This window comes from Schistocerca nitens, chromosome 8 (assembly GCF_023898315.1).
Source record: "Schistocerca nitens isolate TAMUIC-IGC-003100 chromosome 8, iqSchNite1.1, whole genome shotgun sequence".
Taxonomy (NCBI): Eukaryota; Metazoa; Arthropoda; class Insecta; order Orthoptera; family Acrididae; genus Schistocerca; species Schistocerca nitens.
The window spans coordinates 44,507,525-44,523,313 of NC_064621.1; positions in this window are offsets into that span (position 1 = coordinate 44,507,525).

Here is a 15,789-nt window from a genome sequence, read left to right on the forward strand (position 1 = left end):
AGCACACTCGTTCACTTAACACCACAATGGATCAGGTTTTCCCTTATTTTGTGTCACATAATTGTGTTTATGTTGTGTATAAAACGCTTTTCAAGTAACCCTCTTTTTTACTTTGCTAACTGTATGTCAATTAAATTCCCAAGTCTGTCATGGAATTTGGGTTGGACATCTGTTATGTTTTCTTTGTCATTGGCGTGGTGGATCACATGAAGGTGGAGTAATTTCGAACGCGAAATAATAAAATATCATTTAGTTTGCCTTTAAGTTACCGTTCTAACTGAAATAACTTTCTTTTAAATATATGTTAGGAATTTTATATTTATCTTCCAACAGCTCTCCGACTACTTAAGTAGAAAATAATAAATCAAGTGGGACATATTTAATTCTTTTTTCATAATTTCAAACTCATCGCTCCCTTCTCTTGCACGACGGCCTGTACCTTCCAAAAATGTGAAAAAAATTTCTTCTCATACTCACAGCAAAAAAAGTTTTGCATCACCTCGGTTCCGAGAGTTTCGAAAGCTGTACAGAAAATTGCAATAGAGATCTTATTGCTCATGGAAACCACAAAAAATGGTTCAAATGGCTCTGAGCACAATGGGACTTAACTTCTGAGGTCATCAGTCCCCTAAAACTTAGAACTACTTCAGCCTAACTAACCTAAGGACAGCACACACATCCATGCCCGAGGCAGGATCCGAACCTGCGACCGTAGCGGTCGCGCGGTGCCAGACTGTAGCGCCTAGAACAGCTCGGCCACTTCGGCCGGCATGAAAACCACACATGGCATGTTGTACCACCATACAGCGAGACCTTCAGAGGTGGTGGTCCAGATTGGTGGACACATCGATACCTCTAATATCCAGTACCACCGCCTCTTGCATTGATGCATGTCTGTATTCGTCGTGGCATACTATCCACAAGTTCATCAAGGCACTGTTGGTCCAGATTGTCCCACTCCTCAACGACGATTCATCGAAGATCCCTCAGAATGGTTAGTGGGTCAAGTAGTCCATAAATAGCCCTTTTCAATCGATCCCAGACATGTTCGATAGGGTTCATGTCTAGAGAACATGCTGCCCACTCTAGTCGAGCGATGTCGTTGTCTTAAAGGAAGTGATTCGCAAGATGTGCACGATGGGGGCGCGGATTTTCGTCCATGAAGATGAATGTCTCACCAATATACTGCCGATATGGATGCACTATCGGTCGGAGAATGGTATTCCTGTACCGTACAGCCGTTACGGCGCCTTCCATGACCATCAGCGTGCGTCGGCCCCACATAATGCCACCCCAAAACAGCACGGAACCTCAACCTGGCTGCACTCGCTGGAGAGAGTGTCTAAGGCGTCCAGCCTGACCGGGTTGCCTTCAAACATGTTTCCGACAAGTGTCTGGTTGAAGGAATATATGACACTCATTGGTGAAGAGAACGTGATGCTAATCCTGGGCGGTCCATTTGGCATGTTGCTGGGCCAATCTGTACCGCACTGCATAGTGTCGTGGTTGCAAAGATGGACCTCACCATGGACGGTGGCAGTGAAGTTGCGCATCATGCAGCCTATTGCACCCAGTTTGAGTCGTAACACGGGGTCCTGTGGCTGCACTGAAAGCGTTACTCCACATGGTGGCGTTGCTGTCAAGAGTTCCTCCGAGCCATATTCCGTAGTAGCACTTGGGCGGCCATGTCAAAGACAGTTCCTGTCTCTCTGTATATCCTCCATGTCCGAACAACATCGCTTTGGTTCACTCCGAAACGCCTGGTCACTTCCCTTGTTGAGAGCCCTTCCTGGCACAAAGAGACAATGCGGACGTTATCTAACCGCGGTATTGACCGTTTAATCATGGTTGAACTACAGATAACACGAGTGGTGTACCTCCTTCCTGGTGAAATGACTGGAACTGATCGGCTGTCGGACCCCCTCCGTCTAATAGGCGCTGCTCATGCACGGTTGTTTACACCTTTGGGCGGGTTTAGTGACATCTCTGAACAGAAAGGGACTGTGTCTGTAATACAATATCCACAATCAACGTCTATCTTCAGGAGTTCTGGGAAACGTGGTGATGCAAAACTTTTTTTTGATGTGTATATTGATTCCCATTTAACTTTCCCTCCAACTACGCTCTCTCTTACACTTGGCCTCATTTATGTTTTCCTCCATCCTCCCAAAAATAATAAGCATGTGAAACATTTTTCTTTCAAATTATACTTTTTCTTTTAATGTCTCTCAGCCCTTTTTTCTTTTCTTCCTCTATCATGCGTTTTAAAACCTACGAAATAGTTTCCTTTTAAGTCTCCTATTTCATTACGCATCCTTAGTCCTAAAAACATCCTTGTCATCTCTGTATTCTCTCTCCCCCAAGATAAAAGGAATGATTACAGACTTTTCCGTAAGGCCCACTTTCCTCGCTTTTCAATCTCTTCTCTGTGCTTCCACCCTCCTCCCTATTTCATGCTCTCTGCAAACCTCCATTCCTCCTTTTCTTCTCCTTCTCTTTCTCTCTCCCTCTCTCTCTGGGACATACACACGCAGACACAAACACTCGATTATTCACTCACTAACACCCACTCCTCCCTCCCCTCCCACACATACACAACACAGTGGTCCAAATGTAATTTGGATCTATGGAGGCTGGAAAAGCTACTTTTCGAGTATGAAAGAACTGAAATAATTGTTTTAAGTTATGCCCATGTTCCCAGGCGTTGAGATTCATCAGCTGCTTCTGACTTCTGAAGGCGTGTTTTGACTAACTGCAAAGGTGCGACGCACTCCCATTAATGGTGGAAAGACGACACAATTGTAGTTCAAAGTAGAGACGTGGAAAGTGCACACGTAGAAGAAGCTGATTTTGTTAATCAAAGGTAGCACATGGTGAAAATTAGTAGAGATCGGAGTGTTCTTAAATGAGAATGAACTACATAGTTTCCATGAGAACTGCTGCGTTTGATTTTCTGTGACTGCTAGATATTACTTGCTTTGAACAACGGCCTAGAAAATTTTCCTTTCCTCAGAGTTTTGATGACATCGCAGTGTTATTGCTGGGAGGGGCTAAGGGATGAGCGGTAGCTATGTACGTTTCCAGTTTAGAGATATGAGTTTGGCACTTAATGTAATGCTGTTGCTACAGTGATGAATGTGGTACACACGTGGAAACGTTTTCATCCTTATCTTGCGGGTCAAGGGGAGGCAGGAGATATTTGTGTAAACTATTTCCGTAGTAGTCGAGTGCAGGAAGTTGATGCGGGTCCGCTGATAAATTTTCCCAGTAATGGAACAAATGTCACGTACTCGTCACCAGGATCACAAGCTGCCAAAGTAGGACAACGTCTTGACAAATAAACGTACAAAAACCATCAGACATGACAAACCTCCTTTGGTGCATAAATGCTTAATCTTCTCCTCTCTCGTACCATGTTAAACCGTTGCTTTATCAGTTTTCGACTTCTTGACAACTTTATCAAGTTCTTTTACGTTGCACTTGAGTCCTTGCCACACAACTCGCCCGATGTGAACGTTATGGGACACATCTGCGACGTTACTGGGAGCCAGCTCCGCGCCCACAAACCGCCGCCCCTTAATTTATGGGAGCTGTGTGACATGTGTGTGTACGTATCTGATGCTACGTACCTCTGGAAATATGCCAACCACATGTCGATTCGAAGTTACGCCTAATCGTTGATTTATTGCGTTCCAAAGCTGTGAAGCAGGTGGTCACAACGTTTTGGCTCGTCTGTGTAGAGAAGGACTCACACACGTCTGTAATTTATCCCACATGTTATTCAGTCTGCACAACCAGCGAGCAGTAAATGAAGCCAAAGAGGAATTCTGGAAAGCTGAATGAACGTCAGGGAGAAGAAATAAAATGTGTATCGTACAACTTGCGTAGAAGAACAATTAGGACTGAATAATTCTGAGCCGGCCGAAGTGGCCATGCGGTTAAAGGCGCTGCAGTCTGGAACCGCAAGACCGCTACGGTCGCAGGTTCGAATCCTGCCTCGGGCATGGATGTTTGTGATGTCCTTAGGTTAGTTAGGTTTAACTAGTTCTCAGTTCTAGGGGACTAATGACCTCAGCAGTTGAGTCCCATAGTGCTCAGAGCCATTTGAACCATTTTTGAATAATTCTGATGCGTTAACGCGGTAACGGAGAGAGGGAAACGAGCGCTCGACTGCAGTCAGCAGCTTAGGCAGGATTCAGGTTACACCAGTTAGGGACGAACACACTAGAATAGCGTGGACAGCACTACCAAACCAATCTCTGGACTGAATACCACAACAAAATACACGAAAAGGATAGGGGATGGATTAAACGTCATAAAAGTATTCGTAAAAAGTGTATTATCAAGTAACAGAAGCGCAGTCGATAGCAGGTTTGTGTATCTATGCATAGTCTTAATATCAAGGATTGTTTTCGTTGTCAAACAATAAACTGCAGATCAAAAACAAAGAAGTTATGCTAACGTGGCGCTATCCTTAAAAGCAAACTGCTATGGGAGGCAATGAAAGGCAACTGGCTTTCTGCAATGTAACTTTAATCGCCTTCAGATTGAGCCGCAGCTATTTGCTTTATAGCTTCACGATGCCGCCTGCCGTACCCGCCAACAGACGAGGCCGTATAGGGCGGTGACAGTCACCTCCCAGCCATTCTCCTTTAGAGCCATCGCACAGCAGTGAATTACTCTGTATATCAGGACAGCTTGTCTAACTGCTCGTAAAGTCGGTGGAACAACACAATAACTTTCGGATCATCGTTTTTATGTCGTCATTCTGCACCCACTAAACTGTAAAACTGAGCGCTAGGGATAAACGGTATTTCAGCAAATCGTATACAGAATTCCTGCTCTTTCTGACGACAATGCACATTCTGCCCAGCTGCAATGATAACAACGAATGTGTTTCTGATGAAAGTGCGCAGTCATCTTCTTTGAGATTACAACATACACGCAATAAATACAAAATTGGACATCAGCGCTTATCATCAGTACAAATCCATTATCAATAATTGATCAGCTCCTTTACTGTTCGTATAGATAGCGCAATATAATCAACACATAGCACTTAAAACTGTGGCTTCGGTGGGATGTAAGATGACATAAAAAATTAAAATTTATTTGTATGTCACGGCTGGTTCAATTGGCTCTGAGCACTATGAGACTTAACTGCTGAGGTCATCAGTCCCCTAGAACTTAGAACTACTTAAACCTAACTATCCTAAGGACGTCACACACATCCATGCCCGAGGCAGGATTCGAACGTACGACCGTAGCCGTCGTGCGGTTCCAGACTGTAGCGCCTAGAACGGCTCGGCCACAAAGGCCGGCTGACCAATGCCATTTTCAGGTGATACCACGAGGGTGACAAGTATGGCAAAATTGTGGGATGATGGCAGTATTGGTGCACTTTTCATATCAAACTGATACAGAAATCACCCCCCCCCCCCCAACAAATCCACCCCCACCTACACGCCTGGATGACAACATAGATTTTCCCCTGTTGTCATTTCGGTCCGTGCCACATCGCATTCCCCTCCCCACCCCTCCCCACCCCTCCCCCTCCACCCACATGCTCTATTGCTGGGAATTTCGAATTATGGTGGGAGTTCTGAATTTTCGTGGTAAAATCGAACTTTCGCGGTAAAATTCAATTGCTACTTTAGAGGACGTAATATCAAAAGAAATTGCTGGTGGAAATTGTGTATAAAAAGGGGATGGCTCTGAGCACTATGGGACTTAACATCTGTGGTCATCAGTCCCCTAGAACTACTTAAACCTAACTAACCTTAGGACATCACACACATCCATGCCCGAGGCAGGATTCGAACCTGCGACCGGGGATAGGTGGTAAAAATCGAAAAAGCTAGAGGACGGGAAACGGGAAATTATGCAACGCAGACGACATAATCTGCATTTTGTAGGACAGCGATACTCTTGTTTAACTTCCGATCACATCATATACAGTGGTCGCACTGCTGTTAGGATACAGCATGGTGCGCCGCTTGGATGCTACACATGGTGTTTGTAACTGCGTATATTTAACGTGCAGCGCGCCGAGCTGTGCGGTCGTGGCTGTCCATTGAGGGGCATCGCTCACACATTGTCCTATAGATGAATGAGCAGCTTAACACATGATGCGGCACATGCCAATTGGCATGGCATCTGGTGCCCAGCAGAAGAACCATGAAACCTGCCCCAGGCATGGTCGCAGGTGTCTCGCACGATGCTAAGGCCTGGCCCACATGCACTGGGCCCTAATCCCTGCATGCTGACACTCCCAGCTTGACATGGGGTCGCAGATGTCCCGTGGATGGCCAGTGGTCAAAGGGAATGAGCAGATGATTGTAGTGTGAGCGACTGATCCTAAGGCGTGCAGTGGTGGGTGCCTGCCATGCCTTCTAGAACGAACGTTAACATCTTCCTCCGTTAGCTGTGTCCTGATAAACAACAACATGCATTTCGAGGCATACAGCTATCATTGGAGGTACCAGGCTATTTCTCTGACCCAGAACGTACAAAGTGTGTTTTTTTTTTTTTTAAGATAGCAGGTATGTCCTATTTTCCAGCCACATACAGTCAGTTTTAGGCGCTCAGTCCGGAACCGTGCGACTGCTACGGTCGCAGGTTCGAATCCTGCCTCGGGCATGGATGTGTGTGATGGCCTTAGGTTAGTTAGGTTTAAGTAGTTCTAAGTTCTACGGGACTGATGACCACAGATGTTAAGTCACATAGTGCTCAGAGCCATTTGAACCATTTTGAACATACAGTCAGTCGGCCGGAGTGGCCGAGCGGTTCTAAGCGCTACAATATGGAACAGCGCGACCGCTACGCCTCGGGCATGGCTGTGTGTGATGTCCTTACGTTAGTTAGGTTTAAGTAGTTCCAAGTTCTAGGGGACTGATGACCTCAGAAGTTAAGTCCCATAGTGCTCAGGGCCATTTGAACCATTTTGAACATACAGTCACTTGCCAGCAAACAGAGGATGTTTTCGAACGTTACCTACATCTGTTTCTCCCAGATTTTTTTTTTAAGATAGCTCTCTCCTCACAGCAATGTTTGGTTTCTCAGACACGTGCATCAGGCCTGCTCCAGCCTGCTTGCACAAAAAGAAGGCACATTCTAACGTGCTGGTATGGCATTCTGAGTTCTATTCAACATATGCGAAATATAGGATGGAAACTGATGGTATATAAAGCCCAACCCCCCGCCACGACCATCATCAGTTTTTAACAATGCCTAGTTGTGTGCGTGTGCTCGTCACAATATGAAACAGTCAGACGGTAGCTGTGCCAGCAGGGTGCTGTGATGGGGAATGGCCAAACTTGGAGCAATTGTCATGTAAGTGTCTATAAAGAAAATTTTGGCTTCAAATTGGGACAGTTTAAAATTTCATAGCAAAGTATTCGAATTTTTCGGGACTGTGATACAATTTCTTGACGTGTACTTATAAAAGTTCTCTTTCTTGCTGTTGCACCACTCATTTCCGAAGTACTCGCCGACTCAGAGCGTCAGCTGGCAGATGAGAAGCAGCCATGTGAGTACATCTCCAAATTCAGTGCGTGATAGTTTACATGTTCAGAAAACACCTCTTAAAGTATTCAAATTGTAGCAAGTGCTTATAACATTTCTACTGTTGTTCTAGCATTAGAACAACAGCTGCGTGCTGAAAGTCGACAGCAGCAGCAAGCCGAAGACGTTATGCTACCATCTCTGTGTGTGATAGTTCACATGTTCAGATAACAGCTCGTGCTGTATCAATCGTAACAAGTGTTTATAAAAGTTTTGATCTCGGTATTGCAGTATTCGAGTGGCAGCTGACTGATAGATTTCTAATATAGTGATGTTGGAAAATTTTTTCCGTCGTATATAGTTGTGTGAGACATATATTCTTTATTGTTGTAGGCACTGTTGTGGAGCAAGAAGAGGAGAATCTAGCAGGGATACGCCCTGAGATTTATGACTTCACTTCCAGTTGTTATGAACTTCTTTTGTAGTTATGGATAATCAGTATCCCATTGTAGGCAATTTCAGTACCGATTTTTGTTGTCGTTGTTGTTTCTTATAATTCATATCTTGTTGTAGATTACTTCCGCGTGATGGCTCAAAGGCTCTACGGCAATTATAGTGAAGGTGAAATACCGGAGTGGTTGCATGAGATGCTGGCTGCTGAGGAAGCTAAAAGGCATCATCATCTCGACCTTTAGGATAAGAAGAAGGAAATACAGGATTGGGTGGGAGGATCAGCAGAAAGGCCAACTGACCTGCTCAATAATTGGACTCAGACTGCTAAGAGTGATTATATGTCATCGTAACAGCAAATAACTGTTGTTATTATTGTGTAACGTTGATGTACTTGATTTTTGTTAGTTTTTTAGAGCATATATTAAAAAATCTTGAAAATTGTACAACATTTTTTCTGTTACAGAGGTGTCACCAGCACTACCACCACGACAGCTCACTATGGTGACACCCGAGTGGTATAGAAGATGGGCTCCAAACAGGATGATTCGTTTCGATGTATGACAGTGGCACGAATATTATTCATCATTGGCTGTAATCATTAAAAGACGTCTCCATAGGATCCAGTGCAAGTATGTGGTAGAGTGGAGAGACATGACAACAAATCTCAGATAGCATTTCTACCAGAAAGCGATACATTTCAACGGCTCTTGTGTGTGTGTGTGTGTGTGTGTGTGTGTGTGTGCCTGTAGAACCAGGACTGGTTTTTATGAGGGCGACATAGTCGTTGTGACAGTGTTTTTAATAACGCGACCTTTAGACTAAATGTATGCTGCTGGCGGTAGAATCCTACTGTGGTCAGCTAAAAATGTGCGGTTCTCAATAGCGTTCCTCGAAAAGAAGATAAGAAGATCGTCTCCCCCCCCCCCCCCCCAGTGAGTGTAATCGGACTACTCGTAATGTAAAGTGACTCCAATGGTCCATTTAACCAATTAGTCTATCAATTTGATATCAGTAACATGTCGCCTGGCTGCTAGGGCACCACAGATATGATTCTTCACCTGGCGTTCTTTTCGTTACAGAGATATCTTTTATCGATATTTCAATCGTCATCCTACACAGGGACAGGCAATCATCGCCATAAAATCAGATCTATTACCGAATTTATATAGTTATATATAGTATAAAACACTTTACAACTTCCCTGTGTTGTACGGCAAGAAAGGAAGAATGAATTGATTGTTGATCATACAATGTAAACTTTCACGGCCGGTATTGTCTTCATTTAAAACTTCCGGGCTGATAGGCCGTGGTCGAAGTATAAAACTGTCTCCTAACGTTTCGTCTCCGACTGTGGGAGACATCTTCGGAGTTAAAGCGGCGAACTGCGAAGAGGACTCGAGGAGGCGCTGATTATATAGGCAGTAAAGAGGGCGCCACTGTCGATCACTGGCGTCGGCTATGAGATTGTCTCTGGTAATGCCAACATTCTCGATTGAAAGTAATCGATCGTCACGCTTGCGGTGCAACGCTGACATCCAAATTTTATCCAGTTTAACACCTTCGTCTTTCCTGTTAAAATTATTACGACGGGGTGGCTATGGGCAGTCCTCTCAGTCCTGCTGTGGCTAACTTATTTATGGAGACTTTTGAACAACGGGCGTTGCAGACGGCCAGTAAGAGACCAGCCAGATGGTATCGCTATGTCCATGACACGTTCGTAGTATGGACACACGGAGCAGAGGATTTGGATGCCTTCCTGACACATTTAAACAGCATTAATACGAAAATCCAGTTCACTATGGAGACAGAAAGGAATGGGCAATTGTCCTTCCTGGATGTGTCTGTGATTAAACGACCGGACGGAACGTTGGGCCATAAGGTGTATAGAAAGCCCACACATACTGATCGTTATCTACACAAAGATTCAAACCACCACCCTAGACAAAAAAGAGGTGTAATGAAAACATTGGTAGACAGGGCGCACAAACTTTGTGAACCTGTTTATTTAAAAGATGAGATTGAACATCTACGGTCAGTTTTCGTGAAGAATGGCTTTTCTAGCAAGGATATAGATCGAGCACTTCGCTCTAGGCAGAGAAACAGGAGTAACGACGAACAACAGTCGTCCATGGGCAAAGTTTTTCTTCCGTTCATTAGCAAGGTCACAGATCGCATTGGGAAAGTTTTAGGCAAGTATGGGGTGGAAACTATTTTCAGACCTACTAGGAAAATAAAAGAATTTTTAAGGTCGGCAAAATATGCACGGCACCCTTTGGCTACACCGGGGGTATATAAAATTCCTTGTAGTTGTGGACAGGTTTACATCGGTACTACAAAGAGAAGTGTGAACACCCGTCTTGTCGAACATAAGAGGAATTGCCGCCTAGGTCACACGGATAAATCGGCCGTAGCGGAACATGTTTACCAGGAAGGTGATCATGAAATAAAATTCAGCGAGACGAGCGTCATATCAAAAACCTTGTATTATTATGCACGCTTGTATAGAGAGGCTATCGAGATTGATAAACATCGTAATAATTTTAACAGGAAAGACGAAGGTGTTAAACTGGATAAAATTTGGATGTCAGCGTTGCACCGCAAGCGTGACGATCGATTACTTTCAATCGAGAATGTTGGCATTACCAGAGACAATCTCATAGCCGACGCCAGTGATCGACAGTGGCGCCCTCTTTACTGCCTATATAATCAGCGCCTCCTCGAGTCCTCTTCGCAGTTCGCCGCTTTAACTCCGAAGATGTCTCCCGCACTCGGAGACGAAACGTTAGGAGACAGTTTTATACTTCGACCACGGCCTATCAGCCCGGAAGTTTTAAGTGAAGAGGAATTGATTGTTGGTTTTAACAACGATCATCCTCCTTTACCTCCTCTGCGTTACTGCAGATGACGTGTCACTGAGCACATTTGTTCTGTGCATGCAGTACACGTAAGGCACCTAGTTCTTTCCACTGCACTGTGTGGAATACGAAGGTTTACTAACCTGCTGTCTTCAAGTTGATGTCCCCAGCGCAGAAAACAGCACGCAGGTCGTAGGTTCTGTCTCTTGAGGCTGAAACTGACTTTTAGCGAGGTTTTGTCCTGAAATAATGTATCACTTCTTTGGGATGCCACTCGCGTATTTTAATATAGCCACACGAGAAGACTACATGATCTTAATACAACACCTTCTGATACAGCAAAGAACATGATCAAACACAATGTTTACGAAAAGGTATCTTTCCACTATTTGTGGCACGTGTCTGTGCCTCATGACTACCGGAGTGAGTCTTTTAATACTAAATACTGGCAAACACATCCTACGACAGACAACATGTCTGTTCTTCTCGTCTGCCTAATCCAGAGTGACGAACAGCCCGAAACACTGCGCGCGCCGTACCAGAATAGGCGCCGAGCGGTTCTAGGCGCTACAGTCCGGAACCGCGCGACCGCTACGGTCGCAGATTCGAATCCTGTCTCGGGCATAGATATGTGTGAGGTCCTTAGGTCAGTTAGGTTTACGTAGTTCTAAGTTCTAGGGGACTGATGACCTCAGAAGTTCAGTCCCATAGTGCTCAGAGCCAGAATAGGCGTGACCCGAACGCTTCCGAAGTGCTTCGTCTGCAGTTTCGTCGGTCTGTTATTTTTGATTTAAATTGTTTTTAATAATTCTAAAATGACTAATTGATAGTCAGTTGTTGAGAGATATTTATATTAAAAAGTGAAGTCATTCCAATGAGTAGTTCAACTAATAATAATAACTATAACGTTTAAGTGCCCCTGCTCCGAACTCAGAAGCCAATCACCGAGCAGTAGCATTGTGTAGGCGCTTTCTCGCGGGAATGGTACCGAATCTAACTTCTGTCACAGGTACTTCAAACCAACTATCGTCATCCATATACTTCTTGCATCTCCACTGCTCTGGGAACAGCTTCTTGGAGCCTAATATGATAGCTGACTAAGCCAGAAATATTACAGGTGTTACCTTAAGAGACTTTGTATGTGGCGAGACATTTCGCTACCGACATCTTTACGTCGGCACGGGGGGATTGGCGCACTGCCTCTGGACGTCGGGGCATGAGCGCACGGGATGTGTGAGTATTTGCAGCAATCTCTGACATATAGCTGTGAGAACTGCTGCTACGGACTGGATCGTGGTTTAAGTGTGTCATGTTTACTGCTTCTCAATGCATTGCAGTGGACTCTGTTTTGTAGTGGTATTTTTTTTTTTTTGTAAGTTCCTTTTGGACCAAACTGCTGAGGACATCGGTCCCTAGGGTTACACACTACTAATTCTAACTTAAGCTAACTTACGCTAAAGACGACACGCACACCCATGCCCGAGGGAGGACTCGAACCTCCGACGGGGATAGCCACGCAAAGCGCGAGAAGGCGCCTCAGACCGCGTGCCTATCCGCGCGGTGCAGTGGTATTTGCTGGTGTCATTATCCTATTATGCAGTAGGCCTTCAGTGGAATGTAGTGAAGAGAACCAATTTAAGAGTTCTACAGTGTTTGAAAAACCCAATCCAGACGTCGATTTCCCGACTGATAGCCATCTCCGACATTTGCAATGGACTCTGTCTTGCAGCGGTATTTGTTGCCTGTATTCTGTCAGCTAGTAGAACCTTCGTCAGTCCTTCTGAATGCAGTGGAGAGAACCACTCACACAGGAATTCTATAGAGCTTTAAAAAAGAAAATACCATTAACAGACCTGCAGTGGTCGGGAACTATATAACTATGACGGTATAAATTTGCGTCTAAATTTGAAATTCCAACTATCATTTTATACATCTATGCACCCAGTCGTAACGTCAAATATAAATAGGTTTGGATTATTTAACGAAATTTCTCATCAAAAATATAACATTGTTGTTTATGCACGTGAGCTATTGTGAAGTGTCGGTCTTTTTTATTTTATTTATATTAGTGTTAAACTGTGTAAAGCAGGTTGTGCAAACGCCTGTACTAACTGTTTACTTAGTATTTCCTGTGGCACACCTTCGGAAGCACCATTTGTGACCTCTTCAAGATGTCTTCAACACCAGATTTAATAATTCCTGAAGCCATTCTTGAAGCGTATCACAACAAAAGTGCACCAGGAAGGCAGAGGCAGTTTAGAGTCCATGGCGACATGAAATATCTCTTGCTAGTTCCTATCTCATCTTCAAACCACACTGCAGCTCTCTTTCTCTCTCTCTCTCTCTCTCTCTCTCTTATGCCACAATCTTGTTTTAAGTGTATTTCAAGTCAGCCTGCTACTAGTTATGTGACATCAACAATTTGTGGTGTGAGAAGTACCTACTGCGTCCACCTTATAGCCCCTACATCATGATAACGTGATTGGAAATTAATTATTTATTGACTTCAGCAGTATTTCTGGAACGATTCCCAATCAATAATTTGCCTTCTAAGGAGTTATTGCGTGCGTCAGTATTCTGCAGGGGGGTACTGGGTCAATGCTGCTTTGCTTGTGGTCCAGTCCGACCTCTATCGACGGCGAGGCAGTGACGCTACAAGACGAGAGAGAGAGAGCAGGTGCTTCGACTAGAATTTCTTAGATGTCAAGAATTAAAGATGGCTGCCGCCTGACGCTTTTGTTCGGGGATTAGTGTGACACCCGGTCTGTCAATCGCAGAGCCCAAGTTGACACTCTTGGACACCGGCACGTGGCGTGGCTACTGACGGGCAACTCACTTTGTCAGACCTCGAACGATCTGCATGTATAGTTGCGTAGGCCGGTATTGGGTGTGGGACAGGGGACAGTGCGTGCTTCGCGATCGAAAGATTTTTAACAGTGTAATTATTTGTGGCGGGTATTTGATGGTGATATTCCTTGCGAAAAAGGGCAAAAGAAGCGATCGATTTACTAACTTATTTTTGATGTATTTTACAAAAGCTGCATCTTCCCAAACAGCAGATAATGATTAGTAAGAGAGATTTGACCACTGAAAAATAAAGTTTCTATAAATAAATAATATACCTTCTGCTATGTAACTGAACTTCCGTCGAAGAATCTTCCTTTTCAGCACAGAGCCGTCAATCTTCAGGTGGGGAGGGGGGGATGATTGGGTTGTTTTGGGGGAGGAGACCAGACAGCGAGGTCATCGGTCTCATCGAATTAGCGAAGGACCGCTAAGGAAGTCGGCCGTGCCCTTTCAAAGGAACCATCCCGGCATTTGCCTGGAGGGATTTAGGGAAATCACGGAGAAACTACATCAGGATGGCCGTACGCGGGATTGAACCGTCGTCCTCCGGAGGGGAGGGTTTGGGGATTCACCACAGTTGTTGGTGTGTTTAATTAATTGATCGATATAATTAATTTGTCAATCAAATTGATATGAAAAATGTGCATGTATTGGCGAGGGGAGAACACGGAGATGGGAGAGGAGGAGGGGGAGGGAGGGGAGGAGATGGAGGGCGATGGTTATGGGAGAATAGGTTAAGAAAACGACTTGGAAGAGCAATTGAATGGAATGGACAGTGTCTTGAGGATATAAGATGAACATCAACAAAATCAAAACGAGGATAATGGAATGTAGTCGAATTAAATCTGGTGATGCAGAGGGAATTAGATTAGGAAATGAGACATTTAAAGTAGTAAAGGAGTTTTGCTTTTTGGAGAGCAAACTAATTGATGATGTTCGAAGTAGAGAGGATATAAAGTGTAGACTGGCAATGGCTAGGAAAGCGTTTCTGAAGAACAGGAATTTGTTAACATCGAGTATAGATTTAGGTGTCAGGAAGTCATTTCTGGAAGTGTTTGTATGGAGTGTAGCCATGTTTGGAAGTGAAACGTGAACGATAAATAGTTTGCACAAGAAGAGAATAGAAGCTTTTGAAATGTGGTGCTACAGAAGAATGCTGAAGATTAGATGGGTAGATCACGTAACTAATGAGGAGGTATTGAATAGGATTGGGGAGAAGAGGAGTTTATGGCACAACTTGACTAGAAGAAGGGATCGGTTGGTAGGACATGTTCTGAGGCATCAAGGGATCACCAATTTAGTAATGAAGGCCAGCGTGGAGGGTAGAAATCGTAGAGGGAGACCAAGAAAAAAATGGCTCTGAGCACTATGGGACTTAACATCTGTGGTCATCAGTCCCCTAGAACTTAGAACTACTTAAACCTAACTAACCTAAGGACATCACACACATCCATGCCCGAGGCAGGATTCGAACCTGCGACCGTAGCAGTCGGGCGGTCCCGGACTGAGCGCCTAGAACTGCGAGAACACCGCGGCCGGCAGAGAGACCAAGAGATGAATACACTAAGCAAATCCAGAACGATGTAGGTTGCAGTAGGTACTGGGAGATGAAGAAGCTTGGACAGGATAGAGTAGCATGGAGCGCTGCATCAAACCAGTCTCGGGACTGAAGACCACAAGAACAACGACAGGTTAAGAACCTGTCAATCAAAAGCGAAGAATTGGTTTGCCCCTGCATGTATACTTGCCCATGATGTAGGCAACCTGCAATGTGGGATGATGCTGGTGTTGTCCCCCTTCTTCTGTTCTCTGCTCCGCACCTCAGGGAAAAGGTTTGCATCGCACGTTGACTACATCGACAGTTAAGCACAAATTTTCTGGTAGTCACACGCTCGCTATACTGAATGATCAAGAGTTGAAGCGAATATCATAAAGCAGTCGACCAATCAATTTACAAGGGTGGAATAATACTCCTGTCCAAACAGTCATTGTAATAAATCTCTTATGCAATACACACGTTTGCTTTTGTCGGGACTCATCCATTAAACTGGTCACTTCGCTACTTCCACCGCCATGAGTAAGGGCCAACAGGTCAGAGCATTCTTTGTACCCTCCAGTTGCCAAAGGCCAA